The sequence below is a fragment of the Carcharodon carcharias genome, chromosome 6 (genome assembly GCF_017639515.1).
Source record: "Carcharodon carcharias isolate sCarCar2 chromosome 6, sCarCar2.pri, whole genome shotgun sequence".
NCBI classification, from domain to species: domain Eukaryota; kingdom Metazoa; phylum Chordata; class Chondrichthyes; order Lamniformes; family Lamnidae; genus Carcharodon; species Carcharodon carcharias.
In genome coordinates, this window is record NC_054472.1 from 150245081 (window position 1) to 150261815 (window position 16735).

The window sequence follows — 16735 nt, forward strand, 5'->3', positions numbered from 1 at the left end:
TATTATTTAAGTATCTTCCAAAAGATTTAATTTAAGGGGGTAAGTCATGCCAGGAGAGCTCAAAGCCGTGCAGTGCTCATCCTGCTCAATGTGGGAAGCCAGCGCCAGCACATGTGTGGGAAGTGTCTCCGGTGCAGCTCCTGGAAGCCCAGGTTTCAGAGCTGGAGCGACGGCTGGGGACACTGTGGAGCATCTGTGAGGCGGAGAGTATCGTGGATAGCATGTATAGAGAGGTGATCACACCGCAGGCTAAGAGTCCACAGGCAGGAAGGGAATAGGTGACCACCAACTAGAGCAAGATGACTAGGCAGGCAGTGCAGGAATCTCTTGTGGCTATTTCCCTGCAAAACAGATATACCACTTTGGATACCGTTTAGGGGAAAGCAGCAGCCAAATTCATTGCACCACAGTTGGCTCTGCTGCATAGGGGAGGAGTAAAAAGTGTGGGAATGCAATAGTTATAGGGGATTCAATTGTAAGCGGAATAGATAGGCATTTCTGCGGCCACAAACGAGACTCTAGGATGGTATGTGGCCTCCCTGATGCTAGGGTCAAGGATGTCTCAGAGCAGCTACAGGACATTCTTAAGAGGGAGTCTGAACAGCCAGTGGTCGTGGTATGCATTAGTGCAAACGACATACGCAAAAAAAGGGATGAGGTCCTAAAAGCAGAATATAGGGAGTTAGGAAGTAAGTTGAAGAGTAGGACCTCAAAGGTAGTGATCTCAGGATTACTACCAATGCCATGTGCTAGTCAGAGTAGAAATAGCAGGATATATTGGATGAATATGTGGCTGAAGAAATAGTGTGAGGGGGAGGGTTTCAGATCCCTGGGACCGGGACCGGTACAAACTGGACGGGTTACACCTGGGCAGGACTGCAACTGATGCCCTGGGGGAATATTTGCTAGAGTGCTTGGGGAGGGTTGAAACTAAAATGGCAGGGGGATGGGAACCTATACAAGAAGTCAGAGGAGGGGGAATCAAGGACAAGAACAAAAGATTACGCAGTTTTACCTGCTCCCTCCTCTCGTACAGTTTTACCTGCTCCCTCCTCTCACATAAATCAGTAAAGTTTCTAGTCAATGACGACCAAGATATTGGTGAGCAGTTATAAGATAGCAGTATCTTTGAAAGTCAGTGGAAATGGTTTGGAATTTTGTCAGATATGGTCACTGAACAAAAAAAGTGCCAGGCAAGGGTCACCTGCCACTTGTTAGCTGGAATGTAGTCAGAGTCCAAATATAGGCTGGCATGTGCTGCTTAATTATAAGAATAATTTTGAATCCAACTTTTGTTTAATTCATTCATGGGATGTGGGTGCTGCTGGCTAGGTCAGCATTTATTACCCACCACTAATTGATCTTGAGAAGGTGGAAGAGAACTACCTTCTTGAACCGCTGGAGTGCATGTGGTGCAGGTACACCCTTAGTGCTGTTAGGAGAATTCTGACCCAGCAGTGAAGGAACAGATATATTTCCAAGTCAGAATGGTGAGTGGCTTGGAGGGGAACTTGCAGCTAGTGGTGTTCCCATGTGTCTGCTGCCCTTACCCTTCCAGATGGTAGCAGTCGAGGGTTTGGAAGGTTCTGTCTAAGGGGGCTTGGTGAGCTCCTGCAGTGCATCATGTAGATGGTACACACTGCCACCATGCGTCGGTGGTGGAGTGAGTGAATGGAGTGTTGATCAAGTAGGCTAGATGGTGTTGAGCTTCTTGAGTGTTGTCGGAGCTGCACTCATCCAGGCAAGTGGAAAGTATTCCATCACACTCCTGACTTGTGCCTTGTAGGCAGTGGACAGGATTTGGGGAATCAAGTGGTGAGCTACTTGCTGCAGGATACCTAGCCTCTGACCTGCTATTGTAGCCGCAGTATTTATATGGCTAGTCCAGTTCAGTTTCTAGTCAATGGTAATCCCCACCCCACCCCAGGGTGTTGATAGTGGGGGATTCAGCAGTGGTGATGCCACTGAATTTGAGGGAATGTCATCTGAACACAGAAAATCAACAAATAGCCCCACCATTGAGTTTATGATGAAAAGATTGAGTAATGTGACAGACGTTAAAGATATTTAAAGCAGTAGAAGGCTGAAGACACTTTTCTATGGAACTTGCAGTGATGTCTTTGAAGAAGAGGACAGGGGTCACAGCTTGCCTCTGACAAGCAAAATTCTCATATACAGAGGTCCAATCTGCCTGCTGGGATGGATGTAAAAGATCCCATGGCACTATTTCACTTCATTCCAGTGTCCTGGCCAATATTTATCGCTCAATCAACATCCCCAAAAGAGATTATCTGGCCATTATCACATTGCTGCTTGCGAGGGTTTGTTGTGTGCAAATTAGCTGCCGCATTTCCAACATTACAACAATGACTACACTTCAAATGTATTTCATTAGCTGTACAGTGCTTTGAGACATCTGGTGGTAATGTAAAGCACTATATAACTAAGTTTGTTTTTCATACACAAGATAGGAGTAAGCCAGGGTCTGTTCCAACAATTAGGTTCAGGCTTATCTGCATCTTAACTCCACTCACAAAACTCTATTCCATACTCCTTGATATCCTTGACTAACAAAAATTGTGTCAGTTAGTTCACTTAACCTTACGTCATGTACAGAGGGTTTCCACAACCTTGCGTTAGTCCTTCCTGACATCACTCCTGAACGTCCTAGCTCCCATTTTAAGTGAATTCCCTCTTTACCCTGGATACTCCCAAAGGAAATAGTTTATCTACAAGAGCAAATTTCAACTTCACCCCTGCCCCAATATGATTCTGGTACAGTTGCACTTCAACCCCTCCAAGGCCAATTACACCCTGGATTGCACCCAGAAATTTTCACATTATTCCAGAGAGTGGCTAATCTGAGCTTCATATAACTATAGCACACTCCACCCCATTGTACGCCAGATACTGAGAGAAGATGACTGAAACTCCATTAACCTTTTTATTGTTCTTTCTTTCTCTACTTTTTTTTTTTAAAAATTCATTCACAGGATGTGGACTTCGTAGGCTGGGCCTGCATTTATTGCCCATCCCTAGCTGCTCTAGAGAATGTGGCAGTGAGCTACCTTCTTGAACTGCTGCAGTCTGTAACGTCCAGGTACACCCACAGTGCTGTTCGGGAGTTCCAGGATTTTGACCCAGCAAGAGTGTGAAGGAACAGCAGCAATAGATTTCCAAGTCAGGATGGTGAGAGGCTTGGAGGGGAACTTCCAGGTGATGGTGTTCCCATCTATCTGCTGCCCTTGTCCTTCTAGGTGGTAGTGGTCATGGGTTTGAAAGGTGCTAAGGAGCCTTGGTGAATTCCTGCAGTGCACCTTGTAGACGGTACACACTGCTGCTACTCTGCACCGGCAGTGGAAGGAGTGAATGTTTGTGGATGTGGTGCCAATCGAGCAGGCTGCTTTGTCCTGGACGGCGTGAAGCTAGTGTTGTGGGAGCTACAGTCATCCAGGCAAGTGGGGAGTATTCCATTACACTTCTGACTTGTGCCTTGGTAGATGGTGGACAGACTTTTCAGAGTCAGGAGGTGAGTTACTCATTACAGGATTCCTAGCCTCTGACCTGCTCTTATAACCACAGTATTTAAATGGCTAGTCCAGTTCAGTTTCTGGTCAATGGTCACCCCCAGGATGTTGATAGTGGAGGAGTCAGTGATGGTAATGCCATTGAAAGTCAAGGGGCAATGGTTAGGTTCACTCTTGTTGGAGATGGTCATTTCTGTGGCGCAACGTGCCAGGTAGTTACTTGCCACTTGTCAGCCCAAGCTTGGATATTGTCCAGGTCTTGTTGCATTTGGACGTGGGCTGTTTCAGTATCCGAGTCATGGTGAATGGTGCTGAACCTTGTGCAATCAGCAGCGAACATCCCCACTTCTAACATTATGATGGAAGCAAGGTCGTTGATGAAGCAGCTGTAGTTGGGCTGAGGACACTACCCTTATTCCTGCAGTGATGTCCTGGAGCTGAGATGACTGACCTCCAACAACCACAACAATCTTCCTTTACTGGTTGGAATCATACCTGGCACAGAGAGTTCCACCCCCCACCCCACCCCCAAATTCCCATTGATTCCAGTTTTGCTTGGGCGCCTTCATGCCACAGTCTGTCAAATACTGCCTTGATGTCAAGGGCAGTCACTCGCACCTCACGAGTTCAGCTCTTTTGTCTATGTTTGAACCAAGGCTGTAATGAGGTCAGGGGCTGAGTGGCCCTGGCGGAACTCAAATCAGGCATCAGTGAGCAGGTTATTGTTAAGCAAGTGCCAGTTGATAGCACTGATGACCCCTTCCATTACTTTGCTGATGACCAAGAGTGGATTGATGGAGCAGTAATTGGCTGGGTTGGATTTGTCCTGCTTTTTATGTACAGGACATGCCTGGGCAGTTTTCCACGTAGATGGGTAGATGCCAATGTACACGAACAGTTTGGCTAGGGGCATGGCAAGTTTTGGAGCACAAGTCTTCAGTACTATTCCCAGAACATTGTCAGGGCCCATAGTCTTCGCAGTATCCAGTGCCTTCAGCTGCTTCTTGATATCACGTGAAATGAATCGAATTGGCAGAAGACTGGCATCTGTGATGCTGGGGATCTCCAGGGGAGGCTGAGATGGATCATCCACTTGGCACTTCTGGCAGAAGATTGTAGCAAATGCTTCAGCCTTATCTTTTGCACTGATGTGCTGGGCTCCCATCCGAGGGTGGGGATATTTGTGGAATTGCCTCCTCCAATGAGTTATTTAATTATCCACCACCTTTCACAATTGGACATGCTAGGATTGCAGACTTTAGATCTGATCCATTGGTTGTGGGGTCACTTGCTGCTTATGCTGTTTGGCATACAAGTAGTCCTGTGTTATAGCTTCACCAGGTTGACACCTCATTTTTAGGTATGTCTGGTGCTGATCCTGGCATGCCCTCTTGTATTCTTCATCGAACCAGGGTTAATCCCCTGGCTTGACGGTAATGATAGATTGGGGGATATGCCAGGCCATGAGGTTACAGATTACGTTAGAGTACAATTCTGCTGATGCCCCACGGTGCCTCATGGATGCCCCACGGTGCCTCATGGATGCCCAGTCTTGAGTTGCTAGACCTGTTTGAAATCTATCCCATTTAGCACAGTGGTAGTGTCACACAACACAATGGAGGGTATCCTCAATGTGAAGGCGGGACTTAGTCTCAACAATGACGGTGTGGTGGTCAGTCCTACAGATACTGGTATGGGCAGATATATCTGCATCAAGCAAGGTGGTGCAGATGAAGTCAAGTATATTTTTCCTATTGGTTGGTTTCCTCACCATCTGTTGCAGAACCAGTCTAAGACTGCCAGCTCAGTGAGTAGTGGCGCTACAGAGCCACTCTTGGTGATGGACACTGAAGTTCCCCACCCTGAGTACATTCTGCACCCTTGCCACCCTCAGTGCTTCCTCCAAGTCGTGGTGTTCAACAATATCAACCAGAGTTATAGAATCCTAAAGTGCAAGAGGCTATTCAGCCCATTATGCCAATGTTGGCTGTTTGAAAGCACAGTCCCATATCTCCACTTTTACCCAGAACCCTGTGAGCTCGCCCTCAAGATTTAGTTCAACTCCATGAATATTATTTACAAAATCAGCTTCCACCACCTTTTCTCCCAACCAATTTGTAAGACTGCAGCCATTGTCTTCAGTCCTCACTACAAACTCTGTTGCCGGCTCTATCCATCTCACTGGCAACTGTATGAGAATGAACTGAACAGTTTGCAACCTCTGTCATAGTTGGCCAAGATGAGTTTCTCAGTAAGACCACCTATTCCCACCACTAGCAGTGCTCGACTCAACCCCTGCCTCAGGGGTCAGTATTAGGACAGAGGAGACAATTATTAGGGAGACATTATTACCATTGGCAGAAGGGTCAAGAACCAGAGGGCACCGATTTAAGGTGAATGGCAAAAAATCCAAAAGGCAACATGAAGAAAAACTTCCTGTTGTTACAGAGCCAGTGGTAAGGATTTGGTATGTACTGCCTGGGTGTGTGTGGTGGAGGCTGATTGAATCTTGACTTTCAAAAGGGAATTATCTAAAAAAATTTTGCAGGAGTACAGGGAAAGGGCCAAACATGAAGGGCCAAATGATGACCTCCTGTGATGTAACCACTATGATTCACCATTGGTAGCCAGGTTCCAAGCTCTGGAATTTCCTCCCCAAACCTGCCTCTTTTCTTCTTTAAGATGTCCCTTAAATGACCCTGACTAACTTTGAACCATCTGCTCTAATATCACCTTGTGCGGGCTTGGAGTCCAATTTTGCTTTTTAACTCTCCTCTAAAGCATTTTGGGGCTTTTTAACGTTGAAAGTGCTACATAAATACAAGTTGCTGTTTCAGAACATTACAGAATGTTCAGTCGAAAAAAATTCTTTTGATCTTTTGTCAAATGGTCTTGAATCTATGACCTCTAGTTATTCAGCCACTCAGAATATTGCCCTATTTACCTCTATCAAGGCCCCAGATCATTTTGAAAACCTCTATTAGGTTATGTTCTAATCTTCTCTGAGCCAACAAAAACAGTCTCAACTTTTCCAACCTCTCCTCGTAACTGAAATTCCTCAGTCTTGGTAACATCCTGGTAAACCTCTTTTGTACTCTAGGGCCGTGACGTTTCCTAAGTGTGGTGCCCACAACCATCCACAATACTCCCGCTGAGGTCTAAGCAGTAATTTATTAAATCCTAGCATGACCTCTGCTTTTATATTCTTTACTCCTATTTCTAAACCCAAGTAACCAAAATGGGTTTCCACCACCTTATCAATAATCCCTTAAGAAATGGTGTAACACCAAAATTTCTGTTCAATTACATTTTTCAAAATTGTGCTTTTCATAACATACTACCTTTCCATGTTACTGATAATCCTCCCAAAGTGCACGACTCCACACTTCTCTGCATTGAACTTCATCTCCTGTTCTTTTGCCTATTCTATCATTCTGTCCATGTCATCAAAGTATCATCACTATTATGCTATCAAATTTCATATCTACAAACTGCTACTCCCTACATCATAGTCTAGGTTGGTTAAGGACACTGAAAAGGGTAATGAACCCAAAAAACTGACCCTACTGGAATACCCCTGCAAACCACCTCGCAGTCTGGAAAACATCATTCCACCACCTTTTGTTTCCAATCACTCAGCTAATTTTGCATCCACACTACAACTCAACTTTAACCTCAATTCCATGGGCTTCCATTTTCATAATAAGCCTCTAGTGAAGCACTTTGTCGAATACCTTTTCAAAGTCTACGTTTACCTGAACTATTTTGACTAACCTGTTACTTCAAAGAATTTAACTAAGTTCGAGACACAAGATTTATCTGCAACAAATACATGCTGGTTCTCCTCGATTATTCTGTATCTAACACCGTGCTGTACCTGTCCTGGGAGTGTTTGATGGGGACAGTGTAGAGGGAGCTTTATTCTGTATCTAAAGGAAAGCTTATTTGTCCTCAATAATATTTTCACCTTCCCCACCACCAATTCTAGACTGATCTTAAGTTCCTGGTTTGTCCCTCACCCCTTTCTTGAATAGGTCCTCACAGACCCTAGTTTCCTCCTTTGTGTCGGTACAAGCAGAATTTGATCTGCAGTACTCCCAGTGAGCTTGTGGTAAATTAGAGAATGCTGCAATTCACGTATCCCAGGAAACAAATCACATAAAACATATTCAATGGTTGCTTCTATCCTTGCGGGGCTGCAATGGATGGCAGCACGTTCTACCAATATGGTGCATGAGTTAGTGACATATGCATTTACTCATCTAAGTTTCAACAAAGTCATATGGTCAAACTGTAATTAACATGGAAGTATCTCAGGTCCCAAGATTTTACAAATCTTGAATTAAATCAAGTGACAAAATAATAGAGCAAAACAAAAACAAAAATGTTCTGTTGAAGGGTCATTCGGACTCGAAATGTTAAGTGCGCTCCTCTCCACAGATGCTGCCAGACCTGCTGAGTTTTTCCAAGTGTTTTTGTTTTAGATTTCCAGCATCCGCAGTTTTTTGCTTTTAAAATAATAGCGCACATTAGTTCCAGCACTGGCCATTGTTTCAACCCATCTTTTGTTTTCTTAATGTATCTAGCTGCATCAAATCGTTATAAATTCTTTTTAATATACCATTCAATCTTCTTTGGCCTGTTCGCTCCCCTTTTGAGGCAGCAGTTGACATGGGGATCCAGTTCCATGACCATTCCTCACAGGAGAACTTACACAACATATCTGGCAACTAAAACAAAAATAGCTGGAAAAACCCAGCTGGTTCACCAGCATCCGTGGAGAGGAAGAAAGAGTCAATGTTTCGAGTCCGCATGATTCTTCAACAGTTCTGAAGAAAAAGTCATGCGGACTCGAAACGCTGACTCTGTCTTCCTCTCCACGGATGCTGCCAAACCAGCTGGGTTTTTCCAGCTATTTTTGTTTTTGTTTCAGATTTCCAGCATCCACAGTATTTTGCTTTTATATCTGGCAACTAGTTGGGCACAACAGCAGAGCTAGAGTTCCAAAGAGGAACCATACTCAACTTGAAATGTCAAATCTGTTCCTCTCTCCACAGATGCCATCAGACCTAAATTTTTGCAATACTTGTTTTTATTTTAGACTTCCAGCATCTGCAGTATTTTGCTTTCATTTTAGAGCTTAATCCTGTCCTTACTCAACTTCTACATACCCCACCCAAAAAAATGCATTCCAGAAATCTGCACCAGGAAACTGAGCAGATATCACCTTTCCTCATGACCAGTTCAACAGCTTGTTCTCGTGCTGTGCTACTGTCACAACAAAGATCAACTGACTTAGCAGAGAATGGGAATAATATCTGGGATCATTCCTGGTCTGTATTACATTGGTCTGTGTATTTATCCAATATGCCACATACACAGCTTACAGCAATACTTGTCCTTTACAACCTATTGATATGACATTTCAGATCTTGATTTTCAGGAGTTCTGCCATTCTAGCCTCTATGGTATTGCTGAACTCCATCCCAATTGTTCCCAGGCATTGGAATCTCACCTCCCTCCCCATCAACTAAGTCTGTCCAATTTGATAATTCCCAGAGCAAATATAGAAATATGATCTTTGCCAATTTTCTCTTCCATACTGATTTCTCACTTGAATTACAGTTCAAGGCACTGGTCATGCATTGATATTTCATCCAAGTGCTAGCATCCACATGTGAGACTAGGGAGTTTTAGCAAGTCATTTGATTGCAGTGAATCTCAAAGCCAAGTCCAATTCAGTTATCACCCAAGATCAGCATATGCACATTTTTAATGTTAAATATTTCATCATAAAGTCTTGGGACCCTACTGGTTTGTACTGGATAGACTAGTTAAATGATCATGGGAATCAGTTACTTTTTATTTAAAAAACTAAAAAGTTCAGCCTTAGTTCCATTTTTAATCCTATTCAGTGAAGTTCCAGTCCTGTGACCTGCAGAATCTGAGCTCTACTAGGCTCATTGCCTTGCCTACAGTGGGGTTATTTTGGGATCAAAATGGGAGGACCAGACGTGGTTTATACATGGACACAAATGAAGCCAATGTCAAGATCACGAGGTCACCTGTCTGGGTTAAGCATTTCCAGCTACTCGCAGTCTATCAACTCTTAAAATTTATCTTGGACTTATGTTTAAAAGCAATCTACAATGGGCGACTTTTTTCTCCCCAATGGTCAACAATGCTGGAACTAGAGGTTTTTCTAATGATTGAAATAGAAACTTCTGTGGCTCAAAAACAAAACTGTGAAGCAAAATAGCATCACCCCCCTTGATGTGATCTGAAATTTACTTCAACGTTGCTTTCTAAGACCTGTCCACTCTTGCCTTTCCCAAGCTCCAAATACACCACTTACATACTGAATTCTCAATGTTAAATCATCTCAGTGCCTCCTACAGTCAGTCACTCATTCATAAAATGGAACCTTCATCTGAATTTTAGACCTAGTTGATCTCATCCCTCCAAAACAATAATCCTACCATTTCCCCGTTACAGCAACTCTATTATATCTGATTTGTCACACTGCTTGTCAGACATCTATTATTAGGTGAGCAGAAATTTCCTCTAACTAAATACTGGGAAGACTGAAGCCAATGTATTCCATCCCCAACATCAACTCAAGTTCCCTAGCCTCCAACTCCACTGGTAACTAAGGCTGAACCCAGACCATTCACAACCTTGGTGTCATATCTAACCCCGAGACAAGTTTCCAACCACATAAGGCTGCCATCACCAAGACAGCCTTCTTGAACTTTCTTAAAATTGCCCAAATCCACCCTTGCCTTAGCTCATCTGTTAAAACCCTCAACCATATTTTTTTTTAACCCCTAGGCTTGACTATTCCAATGCTCCACCCATCTTCCACCCTACATTATCTTGATTCATCCAAAACTCTGCTGCCTTAACTTAATTTACAAAATCTGGTTCATATGCTCTGGCAAACAATGGCTCCAATCCGATGACACCAACTTTAAAATTTTCATCCTGGTTTTCAAATCTACTCCTTCCACCCCACATCCTGGTTTTCAAATCCACCCCACCCCCATGGACTTGACACCCAACACTGCAGCCTCCTCAAGCTCAACAAACTTTCCAGATCTCGGTTCTTGAAATTCTGGCCTGTTGTCCTGGCTTATCAAGCATTGCTCGATCTCAAGTTTCTCCATCTTAAGTATCTTGCATGTTTCTATATAGTCCAAACTATCTTTGAGGTTCAAGAACTATTAATTTTTCTGGTCATTACTTCTCAGAACCTCAGACTTAGAACTCCTAACTCTGTCCTAGAAACTCAAACTTAACTACATGATCACTTTTTTTGATCTAACAGCAATTTGACTTACCCACTCATTTTTTTCTATTTCACATTAAAAGGAGAAATGAATTCAACTTTTACATCATAAAGCATTAGTGCAGTAACCTGTACACAGGCAAGAAATGAACAGGAGCAGCTGGTCTGGCCATTTGGGGGTTCTCTATTTAAAGAGCAGAGCAGATTGGTCATTCTTTATCTAGACCAAAGTCTCAGATCTTCTGAAACTCAGCAAAAATAATCCAAACAGGACTGAAAAGCATGGTATAAAGGTGAACTTGATATAATGCACCGTTTTCCATTTCTTGACTTTCTACCAGATTTTCAGCTCCTAGCTGCTCCCTTTGACATGGGCTAGCAATTGCATACTCAGTCATATCAAACCACCTCAGGAAAGCTGAAGAATAAAACCAGGCACCCAGCATCAACCTAGGCACCAGAAATGACAAACAGTGTCCAGTCAATCCTGCATAAGTCCTCCTCACCAACATCTGAGGAGCTGTGCCAAAATTGGGAGAGTCAAGATTAGTCAAGCAACAGCCTGCCTTGGTCATATGCGCCAAATCATACCTTGCAGCCAATGTCCCACACTCCTCCATCACCATCCCTGGGTATCTTCAATCCCAACTACAGGACACCCACCAGAGGTGGAACTGCTGAATACAATTGAGAAAAGTGACCCTGGAAGTCCTCAGACTCCAGATCCTATGAAGTCTCTGTCCATCAGGGTAAACACTGGCAAGGACATCTGCTACTTACCACCTACCACCCTCCCTCAGCTGATGAATCAGTGCCCCATATAAAAACAAAAAAACTGCGGATGCTGGAAATCCAAAACAAAAACAAAATTACCTGGAAAAACTCAGGTCTGGCAGCATCGGCGGAGAAGAAAAGAGTTGACGTTTCGAGTCCTCATGACCCTTCGACAGAACTTGAGTTCGAGTCCAGGAAAGAGTTGAAATATAAGCTGGTTTAAGGTGTGTGGGGGGTGCGGAGAGAGAGAGAGAGAGAGAGAGAGAGAGAGAGAGAGAGAGAGAGAGAGAGAGAGAGAGAGAGAAGTGGAGGGGGTTGGTGTGGTTGTAGGGACAAACAAGCAGTGATAGAAGCAGATCATCAAAAGATGTCACTAACACAGCAAACACCAGGAGGGAAATGGAAAGCAATGAAGGTGAGCAAGGCAAAAGAGAGGTATGGAAATCTTGTCGCAGAGAAGAACAGAACTTCTTCAAGGAGTCAACTCTTTTCTTCTCCGCCGATGCTGTCAGACCTGCTGAGTTTTTCCAGGTAATTCTGTTTTTGTTTTGGATTTCCAGCATCTGCAGTTTGTTTGTTTTTAATTGACTGCCACTGCTCTTCAAGAAATGCCTACCTCCTTGAAGAAGTTCTATTCTTCTTTGCGACAAGATTTCCGTACCTCTCTTTTGCCTTGCTCACCTTTATTGCTTTCCATTTCCCTCCTGGTGTTTGCTATTGTTGGTGACATCTTTTGATGATCTGCTTCTATCACTGCTTGTTTGTCCCTACAACCACACCAACCCCCTCCACTTCTCTCTCTCTCTCTCTCTGCACCCCCCCCCCCCCCCCACACACCTTAAACCAGCTTATATTTCAACTCTTTCTTGGACTTGAACTCAAGTTCTGTTGAAGGGTCATGAGGACTCGAAACGTCAACTCTTTTCTTCACCGCCGATGCTGCCAGACCTGCTGAGTTTTTCCAGGTAATTGTGTTTTTGAATCAGTGCCCCATGTTGAACATCACTTGCAAGAGGCACCAAAAGCATAGGAAGTACTCCAGATGGGGGACTTGTGTCACAGAATCACACACACAATCATAGTGCAGAAGAGGCCCTTCGGCCCATCGAGTCTGCACCGACACGTGAGAAACACCTGACCTACCTACCTAATCCCATTTACCAGCACTTGGCCTATAGCTTGAACGTTATGACATGCCAAGTGCTCATCCAGGTACTTTTAAAACGTGAGGCAACACACCTTCACCACCCTCCCAAGCAATGCATTCCAGACCGTCACCACCCTCTGGGTAAAAAAGTTTTTCCTCACATCCCCCTTAAAGCCCCTGCCCCTCACTTTGAACTTATGCCCCCTTGTAACTGACCCTTCAACTGTCATCAAAATGTGGCTGATAGAGCCAGTATCGATCGAGCTGAGTCCTGAAGGATATATATGCCGGGCTGGGCCTGAGGCAAGTGCTGAGAACACCAAACAGGAAAACTATTTGTCCTCACCCTCACTATTCTATTTGTCACAGATGCAACTGTCCATGACAGTATTGGTAGGAGCGACCACTGCACTTATCCTTGTGGAACCGAAGTCCACTCTTCGTGCTGAAGACATCCTCTATTGTGTACTACCACTGTGCCAAAGAGGATAGATTCAGGACAGACTTAGCAATTCAGAACTGGGGGCACTGTGAGCTAGCAGTAGCACAACTACATCTGGCCACAATCTGCAATCTTGTGGCCTGGCATATCCCTCACTCTATGGTTAACATCAAGAGTGTCAACCCTGTAAGAAGTCTGGGACAGCATGGCAAGAACAGCACCATACATACCTAAAAATGAGGGGTCAATCTGGTGAAGCTACAAATCAGAACTACTTGCATGCCATACAGCAGAAGCAGCATGTTATAAACAAAGCTAAGTGATACAACAACCAATGGATCAGATCAAAGCTCTGCAGTGCTGCCATATCCTGTTGTAAATGGAGGACAAATAAACAACTCACTGGAGGAGCAGGCTCCACAAATATCCACATCCTCAATGCCCAGCACATCAGTGCAAAAGACAAGGCTGAAGGATTTGCAACCATCCTCAGCCAGAAGTGCCAAGTGGATGATCCAGCTGAACCTTCTCCCAATGGTCCGAACCATCGTAGATTCCAGTCTCCAGCCAATTTGAATCACTAAATGGGAGATCAAGAAATGGAAGGAGGCACTGGATACAGCAAAGGATATAGGCCTGATAGCATTTCAGCAGTACTGCTGAAAACTTGTGCTCCAGAACTACTTACACCCTTACTCAAGCTGTCCCAGGACAGCTACAACATATCTATTTTACAATGTGGAAAATTGCCTAGATATGTCCTGTCCACAAAGCAGGACAAATCTAATCCAGCCAATTATCACCCCATTAGTCTACTCTCAATCATCAAAGTGCTGGAAGGTATAACAGTGTTATCAGAACAAAATTGCCATGGATTCCCAGTTTTGATATGCTAAATCTGTTCTGCATCTAAACCATTTAACAATGGTAGTGTCACACAACACAATGGAGGGTGTGCTCAGCATGAAGACTAGATTTTGGCTCCACAAGTACAATATGGTGGTCACTCCTGCTAATACAGTTGTGGGCAGATGCATCTGCGACAGGCAAGGATGAGGATAAATGGGCTTTTCCCTCTTGGTTCTCTTGGCACCTGCCTCAGGCGCAGTCTGGCAGGTGTGTCTTTCAGGACTCAGTAGCTCAGTAAGCAGTGGTAGCAGCCCACTCAGCAGTGCCATTCAGGTTCCTCTGGGCCCACCCTGCTCCAGATCTCATTACAGTCTTGGTCTAAACATGGACAAAATAGCTGAATTCCAAAGTTGAGGTGAGGGTGACAGCCCTTGACATCAGTGCAGTATGAGTGTTGCATGAAAGAGCCTGAGAAAAATTGAAGACAATGAGAATCAGGAGAAACTCTCCACTAGTTGCAGTCATATCTAGCACAAAAAAAGATGCTTGAAGTTGTTTGAGGTCAATCATTCCAGCCCCAGGACATTGCTACAGGAGTTCAATGTACTGTCCTAACTCAACCAACGCACCAATGATTGTCCCTTTAACAAAAAAGTCAGGAGTGGGGGTGTTAGCTGATGATTGCAGTGTTCAGTTCCAGTTGCAACTCCTCAGATATTGAAGCAGCTCATGCCCACATACGAGACAACCTGAGCAACTTTTAGGCTTGGGCCAAGTGTCAATAATTGCACCCAAGTATGTGCCAAACAATGACCATCTCCAACAAAGGAGAATCCAACCACCTTCCCTTGACATTTAACAGCACCATCACCGAATTCTTTACCAATATCCTGGGAGTTACAACAGACCAGAAACTCAACTGGATTAGTCACATAAATACTGTGGCTACAAGAGAAGGTCAGAGGCTGCAAATTCTGCAGCAAGTAACTCACCTCCAGACTCCCCAAAGCGTGTCCAACATCAACAAGGCACACAAGACATAAGGCATAAAAGCAGAAGCAGGCCATTCAGCCCAGCACGTCTGCTCACCATTCAATGAGAAAATGGCTGATCTGATAATCCTCAACTCCACATTCCTGCCTTTTCCCATAACCCTAGAGTCCCTGATTAAAAATCTGTCTATCTCAGCCTTGAATACACTTAACAACCTAGCATTTACAGCCCTCTGCAGTAAAGAATTCCACAGATTCACTACCTTCAGAAGAAATTCCTCCTCATCTGTGTTAAATGGGCAACCCGTTACACTGAGATTATGCCCTCTGGTCTGAGACTCTCCCACAAGAGGAAACAACCTACCCTGTCAAGCTCCCTAATTATCTTATGTTTCAGTAAGGTCACCTCTCATTCTTCTATACTCCAATGAGTACAGGCCCAACCTATTCAACCTCTCCTCACAAGAAAATCCCTCCATACCCAGGATCAACCTAGTGAACCTTCTCTGGGCTGCCTCCAATGCCAATACATCTTTCCTTAGATAAAGGGGACCAAAACTGTTCACAGTATTCTAGGTATGGTATAACTAGTGCTGCAGTGTTCAGTTCCACTTGCAACTCCTCAGATATTGAAGCAGTTCATGCCCACATACAAGACAACCTGAGCAACTTTTAGGCTTGGGCCAAGTGTCAATAATTGCACCAAGTATGTGCCAAACAATGACCATCGCCAACAAAGGAGAATCCAACCATCTTCCCTTGACATTTAACAGCACCATCACCGAATCCTACTTTTACGCTCCATTCCTTTTGAAATAAAGGCCAACATTCCATTTGCCTTTCCTATTACCTGTTGAACTTGTATGTTAGCTTTTTTGGATTCATGCACAAGGACTCCCAAATCCGTGCTGCAGCTTTCTGCAGTCCTTCTCCATTTAAATAATATTCAGCTCTTCTATTCTTCCTGCCAACGTGCATAACCTCACATTTTTCTACATTATATTCCATCTACCAAGTTTCTGACCACTCACAACCTGTTTATACCCTGCTGTCGAATGTCATCCTCAACACTTGCCTTTCCACATATTTTTGTCATCTGCAAACTTAATGACAGTACATTTGTTTCCCTCATCCAAGTCATTAATATATATTGTAAATAATTGTGGCCCCAGCGCTGATCCCTGTGGCACTCCACTAGTTACAGGTTGCCATCCTGAAAATGCCCCACTTATCCCAACTGTTTTCCATTAGTTAGCCAATCCTCTATCCATGCTAATATACTACCCACAACACCATGAGCTCTTATCCTAAGTAGCCTTATTTACAAACACCTTTTGGACATCCAAATATATCACATCTACCGGTTTCCCTTTATCTATCCTGCTTGTTACCTCCTCACAGAATTCTAATGGATTTGTCAGGCATGATTTCCCCTTCATGAAGCCATGCTGACTTTGCTTGATTATATTATGCATCTCTAAATACTCTGCTATTACATCCTTTATAATAGGCTCCAACATTTTCCCAAAGACAGATGTTAAGCTAAAACAAAAACAGAATTACCTGGAAAAACTCAGCAGGTCTGGCAGCATCGGCGGAGAAGAAAAGAGTTGACGTTTTGAGTCCTCATGACCCTTCGACAGAACTTGCGAAACTGGCCTATAGTTACCTACTTTTTGTCTCCCTCCCTTTTTGAATAAGGGTGTTACTTTAGAA

General features: G+C 44.0%; 1 protein-coding gene across 3 annotated transcripts in view; it reads right to left on the bottom strand.

Annotated features, from left to right (window-relative positions):
- oxsr1b (oxidative stress responsive kinase 1b) overlaps nucleotides 1–16735 on the bottom strand; it is a 250226-nt gene that overhangs the window by 176102 nt on the left and 57389 nt on the right. The gene's annotated exons all lie outside the window — the stretch shown is intronic.